We start from the raw sequence: 27,243 nt of genomic DNA, 5'->3' as shown, positions 1-27,243 counted from the left end.
CTATATTACGTCCTCCACGCGCTGTTCCAGGCTGGTCAGCTGTAGATCCCGGATGGGTCGCCACATAGAGTTCGGCGCTTGAAATGTGATAGCAGTTTTTGGAGGCACAACTCGTAACTTATTACACAGTATCACAAATACTGTAAAATAATATACTTTACCTTTATTGTTATCTGAAACTACTGCTGATATAATGGACTGCCTCCACCTTCCACCTCAATTCTAATTAGAGTTACGCGACTGCATTATTTGCCGTGTAGCGAATTTCGCAGCGCAGCTTCGGGTGAACACACGCGGAGCCACCTGGCGGGCGAGTGGCCAACTGCGCGGATCGATGGTGGCGCGCGGCCTTTGGCGCGCAGTCCGAGCTGACGGTCCGACAGTTGGCTGCGAGACAGCGGCGCGCGACGTCGTTGCTGGGTGTGAGTTTTGTGAGCGAGGCGCGCCGGTGCCCGAGTGTCGCGAGTGACAAGTGGCGAGGAGTCGGCGCCGGCGGTCCTGCCCCCCATCCTGCCCAGAGCTACTGGTGGCCGGCGCGAGCGCGAGTGCCTGCAGCTAAGCCACCGCGACCATGAGGCGACGCGCGGGCCAAGCCCTGCCTCACTGGCCCTCCGTGCGCTATGAGTTTTTTGGTGAGTAGCGCGCCCACTACCTGGGGCCGGCGGACTCCACACTCGGCAAGACACTAATGTTTACTACGTCACGCGGTGAACCAGGAGCAGCCAGTGGCAACAGAAATGTCAGGCCGGTTAGGAAACCAGTGTAGGCTTTTCCATTTCGTCGGAACTGTATCATTAGGTTATAGAAGTCAAAAATTCTATCTCAGTGTGCCGTCATAACCAGGTACGATGGGATGTCTTGGCATTGTTATTGCATCTGACAGGAACTCCGTATTTGGCCAACTGTTATTCAAATCGTACATAGATTTGAAATTTATAATTGCAATACAGTTGTGTAGTTCAGGCACCATATGAGCGTCCTAGGTTATTTTATCCATTGCTAGATCTTTTTATACTCCTTGATTGTATTTTAGTTACGAATTATTGCACGTGAACTCAATGAGCCATAAATAATTTTGAAAAACGAACTTACTATTTTTATAAAGGAATTACAGCTATATCATCTTCCTGAATTAATCAACAAACTGAAAGCATTTGCTGACAAACTGAGCGCATCAAGAGCGGCGCATCGAAAAGTATATTCGCACATTGTATGCTCTTAATGCACGAATCACGTGGCTGCAGTGGTCGCTGGAACCCATCAGAACTAGGCTTCCACGATGTCGTAAATAGTGCTCAGGGTGTCGGATGTTCCATAAGTTGCTGTAGCTGAAATTACACTATATAGTATTTCACGCCAGAGGAAGTCCGCGAGATAATCCTAAGCCTCTCCTTGTACGGGAATCACAGCAACTGCGCTTGTGCAGGACGTAGATACAAGGTGACATGTGGAGGTTTTGGTCGCTCTTGCAGTCGTGCTCGGATGACCGAGGCGGTTAAGGCGACCGCTCGCGTAAAGCAAGAAATCCGGGTTCGAGTCCCGCTCTGGCACAAATTTTCATTGTCACCAATACATCGTACTCCTCGAATTTATTACTTGTATGCAATATAGGTTCCCCCTAAAGTCATCTACCAACAGTCAAGATCATCCCTTAAAACGCTGACAGGAATTGTCTCAAAACACAGCGTACTACTGCTGTTGCAATCTTAAACAGCAGCCATGAGCCGATTAACAATTTATAGTATCGCAATTTTCAGTAACAGCCCACATCCACTGTAATTTGTTTCCATTGTAATTACTGTCGTTTTCTAATCGGTAATGATCAGAAAATCTCTACTGGAGTTTATTGCGTCATGGTCTGCGGGTGTGGCTTGCTACAGCTAACCAACGTTACGAACTCCCCCATTATAGGATCGTCCGTACACTGAGATAAGCTCAACAGAGCACATTCGTAAGGCAACTTTGTCGGCGGCAATGTCGATTTGTTCTCCTCTACACAGTCATCCGGTGAGTATAAAAGTTTATTACGACTTTGTCAGGTAGAATAAATGACGTGTTTCTGTGTGTTGTCATAAAATATAGGATAAGTAAGTGCAGCGTACGGTACAGTTATTCTCAGCAAGTGATATATGTGGCGGGGGAATGTTTGGGGTCCTCACTTGTGATACCGCACCACGATCATTCACAAGTTCGACAGAAAATGAAGGTAATTAAATACACACATTTTCGCCTGCCTTAGACAAGTAACAATAAAATAGAGGTTGATTTTTTCGAAGTTACAGCTTTCGAACATAGAATACTATGTAGATTTGCAAAAAAATCTTGTAATGAACGTATTATATGATGCTATCCTTATAACTGCTTTATCCGGCTTTTGTTCAACTTGTGTCGAATATGAACATGGTTATATTGACAGCTGAAGCTAGTGTAGCTGTCATATTTTAATTTTGTGTATGTATGTTACATACAAACTTAAAAATTTTTGTGAAAAGGCTTTCTACATTTTAATAAATCACGGAAGATCGCTTTCAGTTTACCTGAAAATGTCATGCATTTCAGGTGGTATATTATGTCAAAAATAATATTTATTTACCTAGTTATCTATTTTATTCGTAAGAGTTGACACTTTTGTTCATACGATTAGAAATAGTTCTGTCATTACAGATCAGGGGTCTTTTGTGAAGTGCACTAATTAAATCTGGTGAGTTACTTTACACTTGTATGGCTATCAAGTTCCTGTATTGCGTTGTTCTAATTTCCCTACATTATGACAAGAATGTTGATGATAATTTCGCTCTCCATTTGTTTTCAGACTGATGTAGGCGACAAAACCTGAACAGCTGAGTCAAAATCGGTTTTTGAAAGCACGTAAAAACCCATCATTTGTAAAAATTTCAGTTATTCTAAACCATACACATTCGTTCTATTAATTTATGAAAAAATATGCTTCGTTGCGTAAAGAATCTATACTATCATGTTCTTCATATGTGGTTACTAACATCTGATGTCTAACTAAATTAATAATCGAAAATATAATATTACAATTAATAAATTAGGTTTTTCATGTTAACCTTGAGCCGAAAATAATAAAAAATATATAAATTATCGCGTCATCTTAAGATAATACGTCACCGAGGTGACATGCTTCTTAGACACTATTTACACCAATTATTCGACACCACTTCGGAATTTATCTGCGCAGAACATAGAGCTACAAAAAGATGCGAAAAATTTTTAGGTCTCCCAACGTACTCAACTTTGGGTGTCTGTACGAACACGCTCTACAGACGTTTGTTGACAGTATTTCATGATCAGAGCACAGTCTAAATCGCCTGTTTCTAAATTAAACTGTGCTCTGTTCATGAAGCCATAAAACAAGAGCTAACACAATGCTAACCTTCCGTCCAATGACAACAAATAATTGAGATAAAACTATCAATTCTATGGACTCGCTGAAACAGAATTATGGGTACATATTTCTATGGTTAAAAACCATTCAAAAACCACGTTCGCACAAAATACTTTTTCTTTTTTTATTCAAGACAATCGATTTCGACAGTCTTAGCTGTCATATTCAGGTCCTACACATTTTTTTGGAGTAAAATATATTAATTTTACTCTGACCTCATGCACTAGATGTCAATTGGATAAAACTCAGCACATTATTAATGTTTGTCACTGCTAAAATACTGAAAAATACACTGTATCTTGTCCAAAAGCGATGTGCATATACAGGTTGCTCACAGATGCTAGTAAACGTTGCATCTTACACGCCATTTAAAGTGGATTCGCACTGTTTCGTATGTGTCCAGCGTATGTAAACAGATGTGCTTTTGTGTGCCATATTTATGTTAAGTTAGAAGCATCTCTGGACATGGCCTTTTGGACAAGGTTCCGTGTATTTTTAAACATTTTAGCGATGACAAACGTTTATAATTTGCTGAGTTTTTTTTCTACTTGACATCGTGTATACGAGTTTCAGCGTAAAATTAACATGTTTTACCACAGAAAATGGTGTAAGTCCTGAAGATGACAGATAATTCTGAAGAAACCTGTTCTCTTCAATTTAAAAAAAAAATATTTTGTGCCATCTTGGCTTTCGAATGATTTTTAACATCTACAACAGACTTACATAATTATATCGTTTGCACTAAGACAATATTTCTATTTTCTGTGTTTTGAGCGAAAGAAGAGCGTATGCTCCTAAGGTTTTGCATTACCTCATGGAGCGCGAAGGTAGTGTTAATGGGCCACTAACTGTATACGCATGTATTTCACTTGTTACCTTTACACGAGATGTGTATTGGTGGAAGTAAAATATATGTCCACCTGTAACAAAATGTGCATTGCTGGAATGTTTATCGTAAAGCTTCGATTCCAATGCGATGGATGATGCGGCTCCAGCGCATGGCTATGGCGGCGTGTCTGCTATTCGTATAAGGGGAGCGGACGCAAGCCTTTGTACTGGCGCGCCGGTTGCAGCGCGACTTCAGAGGTGTACCGCTGTACTTCTCTATCGAGCTGTTCAGTCGTACCAGTTCTCATGATCCGAGGTATTGTCAGCTGGGGTAACTCCTCCCGTTCACAAAGGGTATTTCTGACTCAGAAACGGCCAGTTCGAGCAATATGGGGTGTAAGTTCGCGAACTTCTTGTCAACCTCTGTTCAGGCGTCTGAGAATTCTGACACTGGCGTCTTAATATTTATTTTCTTGTCGTTAGTTGTTAAGAGTATCAACTTAATCCCAAGAATTAACTGCTTTAACCCAGTTAATGATGGGCAGAATTACAATCTGCACTTAGATGGCACGTGCATGACCCTTGCGCAGAAACGCGTTTCGTACTCAGCTGCATCCATTTTCAGTAAGCTACCACAAGAATTAACAGGAATATACGCACGTTCAAGAGTAAACTAAAGAATTTCCTCTTGGGTCACTCCTATTCTATTGGGGAATGGCTGGGGAAAATGATATATAGTTGATTATGATAATGTACGAGTATACTCACAGCTTATCCTCTGCATAGGATTCATCTAGATTTGATTTTATCAATGTTAATTTCATGCACTGACTCGTTCCATACGTCTTTGAACTTGGTACTACGGAACTATGCCTGTAAAATAATAATGTGTGTGATGTCGTTAGGTTAGTTACGTTTAATTAGTTCTAAGTTCTAGGCGACTGATGACCTCAGAAGTTAAGTCGCATAGTACTCAGAACCATTTGAACCATTTTAATAATAAAAAATAAAAAGTATTGCACATCTTTCTCTCCGGTTGTTTCTCAAATACAAATGAATGAAATCAAAATTCGGTGCTAGAACAGTCAAGCTTGGTGACCCATAAAGTCCGTCACTATCTAAAATTTAGTACCAGCGCCAAATCGGTGATATGCCCTCTTATAGAGAAGCCCTCAATGCTTTCAAAAACCCCTCTAGCCTCTCAAGACATTTAATTTTCTCTTGGCAGTTTCTATGTGTTCTAAGAGGATAAGAGGAAAGAGTGCGTGGGAGTAAACGTGTCCGGCGCGACATAAAGAAAAATGATCTCATAAAACAAATCGAAATAAAAGTAGGTACCAAGATGAGATTTACTGGCAAAATTGTAATAATAATAATTCATGCATGAATGAAGTGGTTTTCAAAACGCTCTTTCGAATAATTCTTGTGTTTTACTTATCAGTCTGCGACTTTTATGAACTTGTATTGTTAGAAGAGATACAGAAGACATCATGTACAGTCATGCGTCTCGTTCTGGGATCTTTCAGTGTCGGCGAGAGCGTTTCGGAGATGCTGAATAAACTCCATCGGCGGACGGTACAGGAGGGGTTTTGTGCATCAAGAAGAGATTCCTTCTTGAAATTCTAAGGTCGGGCGTTCCAGTAAGTGTAGGACTACGTATTACTTCATCTCGTGTACGTCTCATGAGAGAAAATCGTATGAATTTGAATTCATAATGATAATACTAATGTCGTCTTTCTTGCTGGCACCATACGTGAACGGGGCGGGGACAGTGAGAAACGATATTGGCTCTAGGAATACCCTTCATCACCCACCATAAGGTCTCCTGCGTAGAGCTATAGACATTCAAAAGCACCTCGCAGCATTTTATGTACGCAGCAGGAGTAAGTAATAACTGCTAAGCAATTTGTCAATACTAGATCAGCTACCATGATGCGTAACATATTTGTAAAACGTGAAAGTGGAGAGGACAGATTTTTCCAGTAAGAATTCTTACTCCTTAGAGATTGTAGATGAAGAAGAAAAGTTTTCTTATTCGCCTAACTATCGCCGAGCAATAGTTAATTACCTGAGTTGAGTGTTTGAGAGCTGAAAAGAACCTAGTGACACCCAAGTATTGCAAGGAGTATCCTTTACTGTTCCACTAGGACTATATTTCACTTTACTTGAAGCATATGAATATTGAGAAGCACCCTTCACCACCGCTGATGCAGTTTATGAATCATCAGTTTTCGTCACCACAGTTTTTAATGTGCACCTCTGCCAACTTTCATAACGTATCAAACACTTCCATTATCACAAATTTATAGTAGGCATCTACAAAAATACATAAGACCACAAAGAAAAATTTTAACAGCTGCGAAATTAAGAGCCCATTTTTTTGGGGCAAAATACCCTACTCGTTTCGTCATCCTACAGTTCTCAGGAATGCATTCTTTTTTCTCGAATACTTTCAATGTTGCTTTCGAGTCATTACTATATTAACTGGTTATCTTGCAAGCCATGTTTATAAATTTGTCAGATTATAACCTATGCAGCTTGGTGGTATGACAAAGTCAAATGGCGAGTATTCAGAGATTTGTACGGTTGCAAAGAATTACGTAATGTGAATACCGCCGTTAAGAAAAGCCCTACATTCTGTTTCCCAATAAATGTACATTTACTTCGAGGATATGCGTTTATTGATATGGGAATATTAAACTTTTCACCTCCGGTTTTTCCAACCCTTTGAAGTGGTTGTGTTACATATATCGTCGTTGGTGTTTGTGTTTGTGTTTTAAGACTTTGTAAGTTACCATGTAGTGTCACACAGGATAAATATTTTACCACACTTTCAAGAAGGTGATTTTTACAACCATGAACTCTTAAAGGAAGCCGACTAATTACTTACATAGAGATGATAAAATATGCAACTTCTAAATCTTTACTTTGTTTCAGACAAAACAGTGTTTACAGACTGTGGATGTAGTAAAAAAAACTTGAAACATTTTCAGTAGAGCAATAGCATCACACTTCAACAAAAATGTACTTTATGAATTGTTGAAACCACCGCGATGCCTCTCTAATTAGAGGGAATGAAAGGCTATATGTTACCCAACTTTGAACATTATATGCAGATGTGAAATAAAATATAACGACATGTTAGCGCTTTCGCAAAAGAGCAACACCGTGACCTAACCAGTAATGTATTGGTCATTATGTTCCAGGAACGACTCAAGGTTTTGGTCTCGCCGGTTGAGCAAAATATTCGCAAAAGACACGATGATCTGACCTCATGCCTGATGTGACTTCAAATCAAGTGGCTGAAGTTTCAGTCGTCGCACTGGAATCACTCCCTGCTGTGATTTTATTACAGATTCTCCCACTGGACGTTGTTGATCGTCTCTATGATATCGACCAGTTGAGCGACTTCTTTGTGCAGAACTGATGACAAAGTATCAGTTAACAAATTCGCATGTGAGAGGAAGTCAGTTGATGTTTAATATCGCAATAACTCAAAATTTCGGGAACACATCTCTCCTTCGGTTGGAGAGAAATGGGCGAGGTATCGTTCTGGACTTGGTGAAGAAACCGACTCGACAGTCACACAACCGACTCGACGGAATCTTGAAAAGGAAACTCGGAGTCACAGAGAAAGGACAAGAGCCACAGCTATGTTTTGTTTGCTGCAGATACGATTTATTTGCAGACCTATTTTGTTTGCGATTCAGGAACTGCAAATAACTAGCCGATATTCGGTGAGATACTTTTGTAATAGTTCACGAATTGAAAAATGAGTCTTTCAAGCGTAATGAATATTGTGGATTAATGACAGCTGTGTTGACAATCTCATAGTGGAACGTGTGACTAAACAAATAAACGAAGATTCCGTTCGCGAACACGACACTTACGTAATTACCAGAAATTTTTACCAACTACTTTCTTTCTGTTGGGTGGTTATATCCACCTAGTTGGGTCAGGTGCCTGTCTTCAATATTTCATGAATAACGGGAAAAACTTGATGTCACGTAGTGATAATATTTTTAAAATACATCATTCCCTTTCGTTCTTCACGATAATATTTCTCACGGTGCACTAGTCCATGTCGGGGACAGTCGCATTGCATTTGTAATGGGATTTATCGTTAGTGTGAATATTATTTTGAAATAAATTTTTGTCTCATCACGTTTCAATAACATTTAAATTAATGTCAATAAACTGATAAATATGTGTACCTAATTTATTTCAACTATTCATATGTAAATTAAATTAATATTCGTAACAGTCGCTTCATTTCATATACGAGTAAATCGCTAATTAAATAACAGATCTAGTAGTTGCTGCAACAACGATTTCTTTCTCATGGAAACTGCATTAAACTCTTATTAAATGAGCCAGTGATCTATGCCGCCGAGGTAAAGGGCTCATGGTATTACAGAGTTCGTATAATCGTTAAGTTAATCAAAAATTTCTTCACATTTCACAGACTTGTATTTAACACTACCTTCCTTCAGTTCTCATTATTGTCGAAGCTCAGTAACTGAACTGAGACGTGAGAATAAAGCATTCGTTCACGGTGTATGTGTCCCAGCACAACCCCCGACTGCTCAGTGTAATGGGATTTGTTTAAAATTGCCCATGTTGCATGGAATTCGTTCAGGTCTACGTCTCAATAAAGAAATTTATAAAATACTTGCAGCGTCAGTCACGTTTATTTTACAATCATTAGTGTCAAGACACGTATTTGCTTGTCGACATCAACAGCTGACTAAGTATTATCTAAGAGTCATATGTTATTCGTAGATTCATGCGAAGTAAACACTCTAACGTTAAATAAAATAAAATAGTTAAAATAGTTTATGACGTTGCTGCATATCTGAAATCATCTTTTTACCGCCATGAGACCGAAGACTACGTTATATAGGAGAACAAGGCGCCAGTAGCGAGACGAATATCAGTCGTATAATCGCAGTGAAGGTAATTGTTATGGACAAATAATCTAAAAATTCTCCCGGATATCCGTATCCATACTGTTAAGACAAGTAAATATTTACATTATTTGCATGAGATATAATAATGGATCATACCCTAGCAATCTTCATGGAGTACACCGTTGAAATAATCCGTACCATGAATGTGCTGGAATAAAACAAGAGATTTCAAACATTTTTCCAACTGATTTCATACAACAGTTACTCAGATCTCATCAATTATTACCAGGTAATATAGCAACTCTCCTTCATCAGAACAGTATATTAATTTAAGAACTAATACAGACATTTTAAGTGATTATAACTTTTAGGGGAAATATAAAATCCTAGAAAATTCCTAAAACTCTGAAAGCAAGGCAAACACAGTTTCTGTGTATGCCAGTCGGTTTATGTTGCGAAACGGCATTTCTTAACTTGTGGGAATATATCCTTACCTGACACAAGAACAAAGAACGCCATCACGGCAGACTTCCTCATCATGGGCGACAACATTACGGAACATAACTTCATTTGCAGACCAAGCACAACGAGTATTTCTCACTTCTCGTGGTTCTGTAAATGAGAGTTTCTGTTTAGGTAACAATTTGACACTTGATAGTAGCACGCTAAGAATCGTGCCAAAAATTATTAGAAAATAAATGTGACTAAAGCCGAGAAAGACCTAATTTTAAAATGGAATTATTCTGATGCTCTATATTCTATTGTTCTTTTCTAGAAAGAGAATTGGCTTGTTTGTTGAAAACAATTCCGCGGCGTCAGTATTTCAAGGACATAGATGTACAACGATGCAAGAACTTGCACAAACTGCTTGGTGAGAAAAGTTGCTGGTAAGCTCTCGACATCGGGGTTTTAGCGATCCAGCCGTATCAGATGACAGGGCTGGATTTCCCTGAATTATTGGACGACGAGAAAATTCGGTGTACACTGAGCGGAAGCTCTTCGGCAAACACGGATTCTCCGCACATCTGCGGCTGAGGACCGCACTTGCTTAGAGCGTCTGCTGCCGGGAGTCTTAAAACTCACCAAATGAGAATTTAACGCTACCGAAATTCATTTCCCGCCTGGTTTCCGCGCAGCAAACGCTGACAAATTAAGTCTACCGCTGCACCAGGGAGCTTAAATATTCTTGTAACAGTTTCTGCAGCGTTTCCCTCACACACTCTCTCTCCGTTTCCTCTCTTACTATAGTTCATTTCCCTTTCCTCGTCTAGAACGTTAAACCTCTGAAGTAGTGAAACAGGACGTTCATCCACATTCTACTTCTCGCAAAGAGCTTGTAAATAATGATGACATTACGACAGACCTTCCACTACAGCTGTCCAGTTTACTCAAATTGCAAGATAATAAGCATCTTTAGCAATTATAAAATGATAGGTTATGTTGACGATTAGCCAAGTGTACCTTTAAAATACTAAATCATTGCGCTCATGTAGTATCTAATGTTCAGTTTCGGTGTTCTGTAAAGCTCGTGCGAAGAAACCGAAAGGTCACGGGATATAATCTTGGTCGAACTGCAGAATTTTTTGTGTACCTTTAAGCTAACCTTAGGTTTTAATGCTGTGAAGGTACGTTGCTCAGATTGTACGATAAAAAGTTGGTTCCCTGTCGCGGTAGGATAATTGGGTAAGTCTAGCGACATCCAGATCTTCGAGGTTGCGTCCAGTTGAAGGATTTGCACCGAACAGTTTGGCCACGCGAAATTACTACTACTACTATTATTATTTCCGATAATTCGTTGTACCTCTATGTATCGTGCTGTAAATACAAATGGAAACTATTTCCCTTTCAACGCCAGCAATAATAGTAAATAACTAATTTTCCCGAAATCAGACATAGCTGAAACACTATTTATAAGACCACACAAGTACGCTTCTCTTCTAATTCATGAAGATATAACAATTTCCACAAACACCACATAATAACCGACTCTTCCGAAGAAACTATACATACAATTTTATATATTTTATTGACGAAGATTTTAACAATAATTTACTCGAGAAAAAAACGGAAAGAGTAAAAGATAGTACTATATAATAACCTACTGCACAGTCACGAGTTACCTACGAAGCTCATCATGGTGTTCATGTCTGATACTCTAAAAGGCGTCTCAAGCAAGCAACATTAATTTCCTTATATAAAGCATATTTGCAAAATCTTGTCGATAGGCAATGCAAAGTTATTCTGAGATCTGTAGTGAAGTCACAGTTCTGTCAGTTACTACATAAAATTATCACCTCACGCCAGACACACAGTACACCGCATTCGGTACATAAAAGCTTAAGTATTCCTCAATAAAAAGAAACATCAGATAAATTAGAAGCCTGTAATATGTATGTTTCAATGTACGTACCGCTGATATGATAGATTTCTCCGGCAGAGAGAGACGATCGGTCACATGCGCCAATTACAAATTTTCCTGGGAGTACTAAATGTCAGTATAACGTTTTATGTAAGCTACGTACTAGATCATGAGGCTCTTGGAAATGAAAATCCGAACCCTTGTGATTTAAGTATACACAGAAAATGTCAGTTCCTTAGAACAGACCAATCATTAATTAAACTCACAGCTGCGGACCGCATATGTCATAGACGCAAGTAACTGATCAATAAAACTATTATGTAGACACGAAATGGAGAGTCGAGATCAATGACGCAACAGTCAAAATTTTTTCACAAGTAAGTTATGGTAGCAAAGCGAGGTTAATGACGGGCTGTGGGGGCAGTAGAAGCAAAACTGCGATTTCGTTTTGTTTCCAATTGTATTAACTGGTCCCTGCTAAAAGGGAATTCCGTTTATGGTAATGAAATGGAACAGTCTCCTCCTTTCCCTCTTAATTTAAGACGTTGACAGTCAAACTTTGAACCGGTTTAATTTTTCATCCTTAGAAGCTTGTACACATTCGATTGCGGAAACATGTGCAGCTGGAAGTCCATGTATACAGAATTGATAATCACGTGAAGCGTAACTATGTGACTTGACGGAACTGAGAGATAGCACATTTAAACCATGTAATTTCTCACGGTATTTGGTACTGAGTTCACTGTCATGAACGTAGTCGTTCTCGAGACAGGGACACAAATAAAATACAGCATATAGCTTTGGATAAGTAGTTGCAAAAATAAAAGTAAAATATATGCGAATGTTTTCCTCGCTCCTGTGTAATTTATGTATTCAGTATGAAAAATGCCAGTTTTCGCGCTTATTTGTGCAACTTGTTTCTTTCTCTACCTATCTTCCGCATTCTCCGAAACTAATACATACAAATAACTACTCGCTGGATTGGAAAAGAAACAAAGTGAAGAGTGAAAGTCACCTACAGTGCTTTCACTAAAATGAATGCTGTTTTAAATACCGTGTTTCCGTAACGTCTGTCACAGAAAGCTTAGCATCGCTCGAAATGTTAGGCGAATAGGTGGTAGATACACAAAGAAAGTTATCTACTGAACTCAGAGACATGAGAGAAAGGTGAGCGGACGATCTTATTGAAGCAGGATGACGGCATCAAGGGACACGCCAAAGCAATATGGATGTCCACTAGTCGGTTTCAAAGGGCTAGTTTATACAGAATGTCCCTCCTTAGGTCATCAGGCGTATTCCTCTGGTATTTCGGCTGATATTTGCAATTTAGTGTTAGCAACGCGTACCTGGAGTCAGCACGGACACATACTGCTCGTCTGGTCTTCCATTCGACATGCACAGACGACGGGAAACGTCGCAGGACTTGAAAGGTTTTATTCGATTTTCATTTTTTTCATCACTCTTTCATTACACTAATGAGAGAGCATATCTGTAAACATACATGTGCTCGAATGGTCAATTGTACATCATAGCTGTCTATTAATTACATACAATTGTTTATTTAAATCGACCCAGAAAAGTAGCATCCGTTATCCACCTTCCGTACACGTTAAATACATCGACTTTATACATAAGATAGTTTAAACAACTGTTCGAATGTGACATGCTCCATAATGACAGAACAAGTATTTCCAACTCATTTTCAGGAAATTACATGCAATTATATTCATAACAACCATTACCAATAGTTACATGTACATCAGAATAAAGACCTGCACTACATAGTGCACCATTACCGAAATTCTGTAAAATAATTTATAATTGTAACTGTATATGCGTGCAAAACATCGACTTTATGTACAAGAATTTTGCTACTGCTACTCAAAAGTAATGTGCCCCCGTAATAACGAAAAAAATATTTTATAACAGTTCTAAGCAGTCGTGATAGAAACATAGGAAGAAGGACGTGTATGACATAACATACCATTAACGAATGCTTTGTAACGTAAGGTGTAGCACTCTTAGGCTATCTTGCGATCTGACTTGTTATTATGTCAAATTCGTAAGTAGTATTAATGCACTCAATGTATAACAATTCCAATTGACGATGATGAAATCCCATACTACGAGGGTCAGTCAAAAAGTAATGCCTCCTATTTTTTTTCTACGTTTAATTGTCAGGAAATTTAAATGCAATTACATAGGTTGAAAACCACAACATTGAGGATCATTTTGTCATTTTTCAATGTAATCTCCGCCCATCTCTACAGTTTTGGTCCATCTTTGAACAAGGGCATGTATCCCAGCACGGTAAAAATCACAGCTCTGCTTCCTAAGCCATTGACGCACGGATGTTTTGACGGCCTCCTCATCTTCAAAATGAATCCCACGATGAGCTTCTTTTAGTGGCCCGAACAGATGGAAGTCTGATGGTGCCAGGTCAGGGCTGTATGGGGGATGAGGCAAAACTTCCCATCCAATTTTGACAATCTCGTCAGAGGTGTGACGACTGGTGTGTGGTCTTGCATTGTCATGCAAAAGAAGAACATCTGCCATTGATTTTGTTGGGCGAACTCGATGAAGACGTGCTTTAAGTTTTTTGAGGGTTGTGACGTATTGAACAGAATTTATTGTGCATCCCTGCTCCAAAAAATCAACCAGAATCACACCCTCTGTATCCCAGAAAACTGTTGCCATAACTTTCCCTGCCGATCGCACAGTTTTGAATTTTTTTCTTCCTCGGCGAGCTTGTGTGACGCCACTCCATTGATTGCCTCTTTGATTCGGGTTCAAAAAAATGCACCCATGTTTCGTCCCTGGTCACAATTTTTTTCAGAAACTCATCTCCCTCCAAACGGAAGCGCTGCAAGTGTTGGGAGGCTATTGTTTTCCTTGCCTCTTTATTCTGATCGGTTAACATTCTTGGAACCCACCGTGCACAAACTTTTGAGTACCCCAATTGTTTAATAATCGTGATCACACTGCCTTTACTAAGAGAAATAATGCGACACTTCATCTGCAGTCACCCGACGGTCACCACGAATGATGTCATCAACTTGCTGAATGTTGTGTGGAGTCACTGCACTCACCGGCCTGCCGCTCCGCTTTTCGTCAGTCAACGGTGTTTGCCCTTCAGCTTCCTTACAACGACGAACCCATCGTCTAACAGTGCTGACATCCACTGTCACAACACCATACACCTTCTTCAGTCTTTCATGAATGCGTATGGGCGTTTCACCTTCTGCATTCAAGAATTCAATCACACAACGCTGTCTCAAACGAACATCGATGTCGGCCATCTTACAAACTTCTGCTGTGCTGCCACCTGTTGACACAGAAAGTTACTACTGCAGTGGATTGCAGAAGAAGGTTTGAGGAATGGCGCTAAATTCAAATTTTTCACTTAACTTAATTTTTTTAAGTAGAAAAAAATGGGAGGCATTACTTTTTGACCGACCCTCGTACTTTAGAGAGCGTAGGGGAACGATGCCGGAGGCCCGCACCGCCAATTATGGTACCTGAAAATGACTTAAGGCCGAAATTGTACGTCGTACCTCAAATAAACGAAACGTCATCTGAAGGCATGAGAAAATCATTTAATATACAGGGTGGTCGGAAACAGCAGGAAAAGCTTGTAGGGGTGTTGCAGGGTAGATTGCGCAGGGTAGATGCTACCCACTAGATAAAATTAGTGTCAGTTGTCCCACACAGTATATAAAAGCGCATGGTACTGCTTAGCTTCGGTTCACACTCGAGTCTTACTACTGTCGTAAGTCAAAATTTTACAATGTTATCTCGTTAAGTTTTAGGAAACCAAATGAATCACACGTCTGGCGACGCAGTATCTAGCGTGTCGCTTGGATTTGAACTCGAAACAACCTGATCAGCTAACTTCAATGTTAATTAGTTCGTAAATCGAGAAATGTGTCGAATTTTTTTTTCTCAACAATTTTTTCTGGGCGTAACGTACGCTGCAACACCCATACAAATTTTTCATATTATTTCTTACCACTCTGTCTATACGGAGTGAGAAATCATGTAATGGGAACAATCATTATTAAACATAAATTGTTCACATAAGATTGCAGGCGGTGCTAAGAGTCTTTCTATTCATGTAGCAAGCTGTGGAACGGCAAATATCCACGGAAACAGCAGAGTCTACAAACCAGGTGCGCTGCATTTGCATAGTATCTACCGCAGTAAATTTATCGAATTATTTTCGACAGTGAAACCTTAAGGTCACCACGTGGAAAAAGATATTTTAGAAGCTAATCATTTGCTTGGATTGTCAGCCGACCGCTGTGGCCGAGCTGTTCCAGGCGCTTCAGTGCCGAACCGCGCCGCTGCTACGGTCGAAGGTTCGAATTCTGCATCGGGCATGGATGTTTGTGATGTCCTTAGGTTAGTTAGGTGAGTAAGTCTAGGAGACTGATGACCTCAGATGTTTAGTCCCATAGTGCTCAGAGCCATTTTTTTAATTGGCTTGTTGCATTTCATGCTCAGCAAGTGAGACTGTTATAGGCAACACGCACGGCATAAGAACGCTGCAGCTGTCTATACCCTGCTACGCCTCAGTGGTATAGCTAACTATAAAATAACAGCCTATTACTTTTTTTTCTGTGGTACCATCACGAGACTTACGGTGGATGTAGTAGAATTATAACGCAATCTGTATCGAAAATTAGTTATTGAAGCAGCCCTAACTGTATTTTACGTACAGAATAAAGTTTCTCCAACGTCACTGATGGAAATTCCTTAGAAGTCTCTCTTATTACTCGTACGATTGAATTTTTTTTTTTTTTTTTTGATGTACAAGTAGTATCATTCGCCTTTCATGTAATTACGTCTCATAATTCGACGTCAGAGAGATCCCAGACCATCTGCGCTCAGGAATAAATCACTTGATTCTAATTCGCAGCGTATCCAGGCCTTTTCTGAATTTCGTCAGTGTATGAAAATTCGTGATGCTCATGCCCATTACCCCATAAGAATCCACATTCAAAGAAACGTGACTTCATCACAGTAAGTGAATTCAACCATTTTACCAGCGGATGGAGGCCAGTCGTTCAGGATGACGTCTCAGGTTCTAGCAGCAAGGAATTATTTAAACCCATGACATCTGCAAGGAAATTATCAAATCCTGTGATCTTTGAACATTGTGGCACGCTGTCGAATGGTTTTCGGCAACCTGGGAGTCCGAACACGTCCGTTCGTCAACGTGTATAGCATGCAAAATGTCGTGTGCGAAAAGTACCAGCTGAAGTTATGCTTTGCAAAAACAGACATAATGTCTTTTGGGACAACAGCAATCAGTGAAATTATAATGTTACTTAAAAACCGTCTTGATTGCAAATATTTTTATTCATATGACCGGTTTCAGTTCATTCAGAACCATCTTCAGATCTGATATTTCAGTTACAGGAGTAACCCGTCCAAATCCAGCAGTTTTCACATGTGACGTAGCATGTGAAAACTGCTGGATTTGGACGGGTTACTCCTGTAACTGAAATATCAGATCTGAAGATGGTTCTGAATGAACCGAAACCGGTCATATGAATAAAAATATTTGCAATCAAGACGGTTTTTAAGTAACATTAGAAGTTATGCTTGCCAAACTCGTGATGAATTTCGTAGAAATTCTTTCTTTTTTTCTTTTACTTGTATGTAATTATATTACGTCTCTTAACACCTTTCATGACATTGCGACAGATCGGAGTTCAAAGTGCTCTGTATTTAAAGCGACTTTTCGTTTTATTTTTCTCATTGGCAGAAGTAACTTGTAGTTTTTTCCCCTACCTTTAGCAAGTCCTTAGCGATATATGTAATCTGGGAAGGAGGCTTTATTTCATATAGTTTCTGTGTACTGTATATGAAAGATCATGTCTGAGCCTGGAATAATTATTTCTATATCATCCATTACGGAGTTAGTGTAAGGTCGAAATGATTCATTTACATAAATTTTTCGTCCGCGCGATGTTTCGGCGAGTATCACGCGTTCGTCGTTAGATTTATTATCTCTATCGCTCTTTCTTTCTCTTCTTCTCTCCGCTGTACAGTCCTCTACAGGCAATGATTTTTTGGTAGCTATGGACTCTGAAATTAAAGCAATGCAATAATGTTTGCTTGCTTAGTAGTTCAAAATTTTTCATGTTTACCCTTTCAAACAAATTTCTCTTTGTTTCATAAATTCCATTTCCGCTCCTCTTGCCACATTTCTCTCTGAAATCAGACTGCTGTTATTATTTTAGCAAAAACATTTTGCTTCAGGGGCAGTGGCATGTTTTATGCGGCATACTTTTTGCAAATTCCTTTACGGGTTGCTACATCTCAGTCATTTGTTTTTGTTTGACTGTTTCATCTCTGGAGCCCCACGCACAGCTATAATCTATTACACTAGCAGCAACACAACCTTAGCGTCACAATGTCCCTCCGAGTTCCTTTTTACGAATGTTTTGCAGAGAATACGGTACATAAAAAATGTTAAGTATTGTCCACCACAATATTCACGGAGGTGAACCGCCTCTTAAACTATCCGTCACCTTCCTTGAGCAAGGTTACTTGTATTGTGAGTATCGTCCGCTGGAAACAAAAATGTGTAGGAGCGATCCATTTATGGAGACTGGAATGTTGCTTGTGTGAGACTCAATGTTGTATGTCGCAGTCATGTTTCTGTTGAACAGCTGAAGGAATAATGGGAAAGTTGCAGAAGCTTCGGCTGTCATAGTTTGATAGCTAGGTAATTAATTCTTTCTGCGGGGATTTATCCATTTACAAGTGATTTTACATGCGTGTGTGTGTGTTCCTGTGGTGTCTGTGTGGATGGGTGGTTGGGTGTGCAGGTGGTAGTGAGAGTGCGAGAAAGAGAGAGTGTAATAAAAACGGCAGGTCAGCTTAAGAATATAAGCCAGATATCGTTACTTTTCTGTAGCTCAAAAATCATAGCTTTATATGTATATATTTTGTGTCATAATAAAATGTGGTTCATTGTCTCTATTAGATTTACCCATTTAATATTGTTTCTTTTATGATGTAAGTTTGCACACACAGTGCTTTGTGCACTTCAGTTTTTGTCAAACTGTCGCTTCTTTTGTATTGCTATTCATTTATTTCCCCCGACAACTTGATATTTAATGTAAATTTCTAATTTAGTTTGCTAGAAGTTTCTATGGAGAGGAAACACAGGAACAGTACAAAACCTGCATTCCGAAACCGCACGCCGTTATGCTGTATTGAGCCCCTACGCTGCCGGCATCACGCACACCACATTCGCCTGGCGCGTAGGCTACCTTGCCGCGCCCCAGGAACTACATGCCGAGTCTGTAAAGGAAAGCGCAGATAATACGACTTTCAGTGTTGCTCACTAAATATATTTCATAACAAATTTCGGTGTTCGTGAAATTGCTTAAGTCAATAGTGTTGTCAAAGTGTGACAATAGTTACTTAGCTCCTAGCAAGTCCACCTGTTACGTTCACTTTATAGGATACATTGGGTAAATAAAGTTTAGTAGTAGAATTTTTGTAGTTCGTTTCAAATATTTCTACAGCATATCACATAAAAACTATTACCAACTGACAAGTTAGAAGTAAATAAGGAAGCTGTACAACTGTCATGCAACACATGACCACAAAAACTTGTTTATTCCTTACTGTTCAGTTGAATATTTCCTTCAAAGTTACGAGCTTTGGATTCAAAGTGGCATAACATTAAAAATAGTTTCGCACACGTCATATAAACACGTCAAAGAAGCAAAAGTACAGCTGTGGAAGAACATACAGAAGAAAATAAAACCTCGTTAGTGTTGTGTATGTACCAGAGCACCAAAGGAGTAGAGCCCTAATTTTCCAGGTCGTGAGATCGTAGTGTGTTATTACTTATCAGTAGTGTTAGTTTTCTAGATTTTAACTAAATGAATCTCATTGCGCTGGAAACAGAGAGCTCAATGAATATATGGTCAAAATAATAATTTTGTGTTGCATATGGTTAAGTACACAATATTGGAAAGAATTGCAATTTTCACACTAGGTGCTCGAATGATATACTTACCCTGGTGTTTTCATATTGCGAATAGGAACTGTCTTGACTTTTGAGCTCAGTCAGTGTCAGATAATCTTTGTCTACTTAGAAAAATGACATGATGAAACTTCTGAATCTAACCTCGTCTAAGCACATGAAGATGAACTAGTTTCATATGCCACACAGCCACAGTGGCCAATATAAGTTTAACTAGTTGCAGCATCATTACCCATTTAAGGTTTACGTTAAGTCAGTGTCTCATGATCGAGGAGTACAACATATGCAGGTTACTCCAAAGGCGATGGTACAATTTCCAATACAGCAGAACGAAAGGATCACAATAAGGAAACTTTTCCTTTTCCCAGTGACACGCGGGATCAGATATTTATTGTGCAACCCAAACGTACAGCCTGTAAATACACAGACGAAGAACCGGATGTTCAGACCGGCTATAATATCGATCGCGGCTGAGCACGCGTTGAATGGTCCCTATCGCACAGTAAAAGCCACCGAAGCAAACGAGCTCGGTCTGGAAAAGTATTGCCACTCTTTTATTTAGAGAACTGGCTGAGACACGCAAGTATGACAACAGAGTCAACACGGAAGATGTAAAGAAACAGCAAAATAAGTCACAGCAGTTATAATTGGCATTGTCAGCCAATGTCAGCTGCGTGTATCTCCTTAAAAAATGTCTTATAATGATTGCATGTGTGTACTTATATAAATAAAATAATAGCATTATTACAATCGCGAAAAGGCATTACATTTATTTACCTCAAACTTCCGAAACTAGTCCTATAAAACAATCCATCACCAACAAGCAACATGAGCCATGTAATTTATCATTGGTATGTCATATGCATAATTTCTACAAGCTTCAGAGCACCTAAAGTACAAGAAATTCATAACTACGCTCAAAAAACAAAAGATGCAAGAACAACACATTTAGCAGTGGAATGCCATATCAACTACAGCAACGGTTACCGTCAAGTGGACCATAAACTACATTTTATAATTAAATACAAGGTTTTGCGGGTATATTCAGGACAAAAAATTAATGCAGATATTGGCTTATAATCTATATGTTGTAAATTACATTCTACATTAATAGAGAGTTTCTGATTTCGTTTCAGAATTACAGGGCGCAAGTATTGTAAAAAAAGAAGGTTAATTATAACTGACACATAAAATCCAAACAATAAATATACAATTTTATAATTGTACTAATAAATGAAAAGCCCGCTAAATACGTCACAATTGTTGTGAAACACCTATCGGAGATAAAACTAAATTGTGTTCTTGCAAGGAGACGAGTCTTTTAATTCCTTATTAAGGAAAACAATATCTATAACAAAGCCAAAAAACCAGACAGCGTCAAATTACGTGGTTAATAATTTAGGAGTAATACTAAGAAGCGATGAACGTTTCCGTAGCTGCGTGGGCAGAATGGCTGACTCCCTTACGGTGGACGGGTTGGATTACCGCTACTGCTAGGAATTTCTCTTTGGTAGGACTGGAACGGGCTGCACTTAGCCTCGTGATGCCCGTCGAGAGGCTACATGACCGATTAGTAGCGCTGCCGGCTCACGACCGAGCGAGGTGGCGACTCGCATTCGGGAGGACAACTGTTCAAACCCGCGTACAGACATTCCGATTTAGGTTTTCTGTGATTTCCCTAAATCGCTTCAGATAAGTGCTAGGACGGTTCCTTTGAAATGGTAGGGCTGACTTCCTTCTCCTACCTCCCCTAATCCAATGCGACCGATGACCTCGATATTTGCCCCCTACCCCCCTCCCACATCAACCCAACTCAACCGGATCACGAAATCTGTCAACGGTCGGGAGAACGGTGTGCGACCCCACACCTCTTCACAGAGCATTCAGTGACGTTATAGACGGAGGATGACACGGTACTGACGGGCCCGCCATGGTCTATGGATGGAGTTCTTTGTCTACTAAGAAGCGATATGGGATGGGTCGACGACATGAAGTCAGCATCAGGAAAGGCGAAAAGACCACTTGGATTTGCTGGAAGGATTCTGCGTAAGTTTGATGCATGTGTTGTGGAAGTTTCATACAAGGCTCTAGTCCGACCAACTGAACTGTCGCGACGTTAGATATTGTTATCACCAGCCATGACAACAGATTTCTAACGAATTCAATGCGCTGTTAGGATCTTAAGAGGACTGTAAAGCACTTGTGAAAGTGAAAAAGAAATGCTCGTAGAGGTGAATAGAAATCCTTGAAAGGCATTTCTCCCTCAACCTTGTTGTGGTAAATAGAGAGAAATTGTAATAGAGAAAGGCAGTGCGAATTCTCTGCAGCCAACGTTGAATACTTCGCGCAGTGATCACAAGATTAGTATGTGTGTGTGTGAGAGAGAGATATTTATGTGTGCAGAGCCGTACACACAGCCATTTCTTCTTCGCTCAGTACATGAACGGAATAGACCGCTAACAGATGAGATGAGCACCACCATGCACAGTACAGCGAACAGTGCGGAATACCTGTAGATGTATGTGAAGTGGAAAATCTCATAATGAACGCATCATAGGTTCTCCTTCGCGGCTAACCTCCTTGGCAAGTAGTAAACACAGACAACATCAGACATGTTCGAATAACAGTTGGTCGTCGGTCTCGACAAAAACTCCAAAGCATAGCACAAATTACACTATGTCATCAAAAGTATCCGAACACACCCAAAAACATACGTTTTTCACATTAGGTGTATTGTGCTGCCACCAAATGCCAGATACCCCATATCAGCGACCTCAGTAGTCATTAGACATCGTGAGAGAGCGGACTGGAGTGCTCCACGGAATTGACCGTCTTCGAAATTGGTCAGGTGATTGGGTGTCACTTATGTCATACATCTGTACGCTACATTTCCACACTCCTAAACATCCCTAGGTCCTGTGTTCCCCATGTGATAGTCAAGTGGAAACGTGAAGGTACACATACAGCACAAACGCGTACAGGCTGATCTCGTCTGTTGACTGACAGTAACCGGCGACAGTTGAAGAGGGTCGTAATGTGTTACAGGCAGACATCTATCCAGATCATCACGAAGGAAATCCAAACTGCATCAGGATCCACTGCCAGTACTATGACAGTTTGGTGGGAAGTGAGAAAACGGATATCATGGTCAAGCCGCTGCTCATTAGCCACACATCACGCCGGTAAATCCAAACGACGCCTCGCTTCCTGTAAGGAGCGTAAACGTGGGACGATTGCACAGTGGGAAAACGTTGTGCGGAATGACGAATCACGGAAACAATGTGGTGATCCGATGGCAGGGTGTGGGTATGGCGAATGCCCCATGAACGTCATCTGCCAGAGTGTGTGGTGCCAACAGTAAAATTCGGAGGTGGTGGTGTTATAGTGTGGTCATATTGTTGATGGAGGGGCTTGCACCCCTTGTTGTTTTGCGTGGCACTATCACAGTACGGGCCTACATTGATGTTTTAAGTACCTTCTTGTTCCCCACTGTTAATGAGCAATTCGGGGATGACGACTGCATCTTCCAGCACGATCGAGCACCTGTTCATAGCGCACGGCCTGTGCCGGAGTGGTCACACGACAATAACACCCCTGTAATGGACTGGCCTGCACAAACGTCCTCACCTGAATACTATAGAAAACCTTTGGGATGTTTTGGAACGCCGTTTCGTGCCAGGCGTCACTAATCGACATCGATACGTCTCCTCAGTGCAACCATTCCCCAGGAAACCTTCCAGCACCCGTTTGAACGTATGCTAGCGAGAGTGGAAGCTGTCATCAAGACTAAGGGAGCGCCAACATCATATGGAAATCCAGCAATACCAATGGATGGTGCCTCGAAATTTTAAGTTATTTTCAGCCAGGTGTCCGGATACTTTTAATCACATAGTATATATAAATTCGTTATTCTCTCGAACGCCACTTCGCTAAAAGTGAAGTACATCATTAAGTTCGAATGCTAGGGGCAAATGCAGAAAAAATTGTGTTTTGGGCATCAAAATCTGTGGAATTACGTTGCTATGAAAAAGACGACTTCGACTGTATGATAAATATTTACTTATGAACCATCGAACTTCATGCAGTTAGAGACCCACATTCTGGGATACGTTGTATATAAAGAAGAGCGAACTGCATAAAGATACGGTTTCGGTTAAAATGTAGGTGAACTGTACGCGAAACTACACAGGAAAGTTAAGTACCCACTTTTATTTTGTTACTTAGTTCAAGCGATAATAAGTAGACGACCTAACATTCTGTGTCCAATGTAATGAAACTATTCAGCCGTCAAGAGGCTAAAAGTCAAGTCAAAATACTGCAGGTTGCAGGTAACCTTATTCCTATACGTGAAACCTCGAGTAAGTAAAAAGCGGCAAGCCGGGTGGATGTAAAATAAGAAACTAAGTATACATGTAACTGCTGAAAACTTACATGAACCTGGTAGGTAAAAAAAAATCTCAAAAACAGAGCCAGTTACCTTACGTAACGAAGATCAAGTCCAGGTAAAATGCTGCAGGCTATCGTCGGGATAAAACAAGGACTGGGGAAGGGAAAACTAAAAATATTATACGACACACGACATGTGTAACACTGTCGAGGCGTATAGCGAACGCCAAGACTGCAACTGAGCGGGACCGAGGTAGGTGGCGCAGTCACAGCCCACTGGACTCGCATTCGGGAGGACGATGGATCCAACCTCTAAATAACTTCAGGCAAATGCCGGGATGGTTCCTTTGAATGGGCACGGCCGACTTCCTTCACCATCCGTTCTTAATCGAATGGGACCCATGACATAGCTGTTTTGTCCCCTTCCCCCGAATCAGCGAACCAACCGAACCGGGGCTGGTACCAAAAAGGAAAAAGGGCACATGAGCGTATGAATATTTACAACCAGGGACGGCATAGCAACAGAATCAGCAGAGCTCAGGTGCAGCCTCTACGTCAGTTACTCTATTTGTCCTTCTTCATCATTCTTCCCTAACACCACATTTCTAAGCCTTGTATTCTTTTCTTGCTTGAACTCCTGGTACAAGCCTAGAACATAGCCAGTGGTAGGACTTACGTATTTTTTGCGGGACTACTATCAGCGCTTGCCGTGAGGTATTGATATTAGCTGTTTAGTGTATGCAGCCAATGAGGCAGCATGTGGTGTATGGGAAGAAATGTGAGATTTTGACATAAATGTAACAACATGTCGAAAATAATAACAAGCCCTGTTATGAATTTGAATTTTGTACTCTTATATTTCTTGCATTACCAACATACTACAAAATCTTGACGTATTTGTAGGAAACAGAAGGTAATTTTTGACAAGCTACAGTATAAATAAATGGTTCTCGTTTCAGTCGCAGCAATATAAGCTAATTTTTGTTAATGTTCATCATGAAATGTCGTTCCAAGAAACTGTCCAATTCATTCATCTGCTGTTCCAACTCCTTTACTGTCTGTGACTGAACTGTACTATCATTTTTTTAATCTTCTCTCTCAATAATACCCTTATCACATTTCTCCTTAGTTCCCTCAAATGAATTTTTTCACACTTAAACTCTAATAACGCTACTTCGTTTTGTAGACTTTAAATTACGTGCCAGTCTTTATATTTGATGCCCAACAACCTTAATGCCTCACTCTCTCGATTAGCAGGCTTACTGGACACGGAATCTCATTCATCCTGAAAACGGTACCCCATCAGCGCTGCTGTGTTTTATGGGACATAGCTGTCGCTACAATTGTAGCTAGCTTGTGTCAGACGTGGGTTACAGTTCATGAAATGGATAGTGGGGCGGGGGAACTTGCGTTTAATGTGAAGTCTGCGGTTTCCTTCAAAATACCATCATAACAACAATCAACCTACCTGAAACATTCTTCCCCTTCAGGTGAGTTCCCAAAAAGAAAAGTCCAATATCACACCCATACTTTGGGAAAGTTGTGTACACAATACCGCTTCTCAGACAAATCGTAAACTGAGCACTATCGCACAGAAATCTATAATTTTTCAGTGATAGTACAGTTTTAGTTGTGACTTTTTGATTCAATGCGCTTCAGTAGTCATTACTTTTGGTCATCTTAGGCGGAAAAATGAGTATGATGTACTGGTACGTAAAAATGTCTACACCACATACACGAGCTCTTGCGAAATTGTCGTAGAAAGAATTTATAAGTAAACTTATACTTCGCTAGCAAAACTACCATAGAGATAAACTGTGACTTAAACGGGAGTAATTTAACAAAACTTGACATTAGAAAGGACTAAGTCTCTACACATTGCAATCATACACAAGAACTGTAAATTAAAAGTTCATAAAAAGTAAGTACAGTAGAAGCAAAAAGAATGAAATTAAAATTAGTTACTCCCGTTTGGGATACAAGGTTCTTTACGAACTCCCTGCATGAATTATAAATGTAATCTGAATGTATTTAATATAATAATGACAGTATCTACACACATATTCAATCTTGCGCCATCTGCCGTCACACTTTCTCCGCGATTTAAGGTTACTAAATTTGTCAGTTGGAGAAAAAAATTTTCCTTCGTGCAACATAAGACCAAACCTTAATGCCGATTCCTTCTGTACGTTGCATTGACGACAGTGATCTTACATCATTTTGCAGAACTCCTTTTCAATTCAGTTATTTCTCTCGTTTCTCGTTTATCGCAGAACTTAACACTTGTTTACTGTTCGGGTTTGGGTTTCTTCATCTTGAAAACAAAGTCTTACAACAAAGCTCATAGAAATCCGGCTTGCTATCCACCATTTAGCCACATTCTTTTTCCTTTATTGTAGACGTAAGCTTCCGCCGCTTGCGTAAGGTGTTCGTAACAAGGTCATCCCTCCGAGGACTCTCCATGCACCCGGCCTTCAGTATTTTTTGTATCTATTGCGACACAGTGCACAACAAAAGTGTGCTTTCCCATTCAATTATTTACATTACAGCATCAGTTTTCATATTTTAATAATTTCGAGATTTAGAACTTTAAAAATAGCGGCATATCTTTCATTCCAGAAGCATTCAACTGTGCTTTGTAATACCCTCATATCGATATCTCAGCGATGAGATGCGTTTAAGAATCTTTAACTACCCTCAGCGATGTATTTTGTTTACAAAAAACAAATGATTGTTTTACGTCTTCTAAGCTGCAGCAAAGGAGCCACACTTCTATTTTACCTCTCGTGACAAGTATACGCCGTTTTTCCATTACGGGCGAGGTAACCATTAGTAATATGTAACATTTACGTAAATGTTGTAAAATTCAACCAGTTTTCCAAATAATGTAATTAGTCTCACTCATCACTATATTGCATGATTTTCAATGTTTCTATGTACAGCTTTATCCCGTCTGTGGGCTGTTCCCTTACGCCGGTAACACATTTTGCCAGCAGAAATTGTCAGTGTTGTTAGTGCAAATTCCACGGCCCAATATATCTAATAACCTTGTCTTCTTGAACGTCTATCATTATTTCAGTTTCAAATAACGCGGTCGCGGCATCCCTTCGTACATCGAGGAAACACCGATGGAAATAAAAGAAAGGTTCAGGAGTGGAATTAAAATTCAAGGTGAAAGAATATCAATGATACGGCTCGCTGATGACAATCCTATCCTGAGTGAAAGTGAAGGAGAATTACATGATCTGCTGAACGGAATGAACAGTCTATTAAGTACAGATAATGGATTGAGAGGAAATTGAAGAAAGCCGAAAGTAATGACAAGCAGCAGAAATAAGAA

At 40.0% G+C, this 27,243-nt stretch overlaps 1 protein-coding gene across 1 annotated transcript in view; it reads left to right on the top strand.

Moving 5' to 3' along the window:
* Window positions 1–404: 404 nt before the first annotated feature.
* Window positions 405–27,243, top strand: part of LOC126351067 (uncharacterized) — a 556,744-nt gene continuing 529,905 nt past the window's right edge. Inside the window, exon 1 of the mRNA XM_050002572.1 lies at window positions 405–632. The gene's annotated coding sequence lies outside the window, so the exon portion shown is untranslated. The remainder of the gene's footprint in view (window positions 633–27,243) is intronic.

Source organism: Schistocerca gregaria, chromosome 1, assembly GCF_023897955.1.
Source record: "Schistocerca gregaria isolate iqSchGreg1 chromosome 1, iqSchGreg1.2, whole genome shotgun sequence".
NCBI lineage: Eukaryota > Metazoa > Arthropoda > Insecta > Orthoptera > Acrididae > Schistocerca > Schistocerca gregaria.
This window is presented reverse-complemented; position numbering and strand designations above follow the sequence as displayed.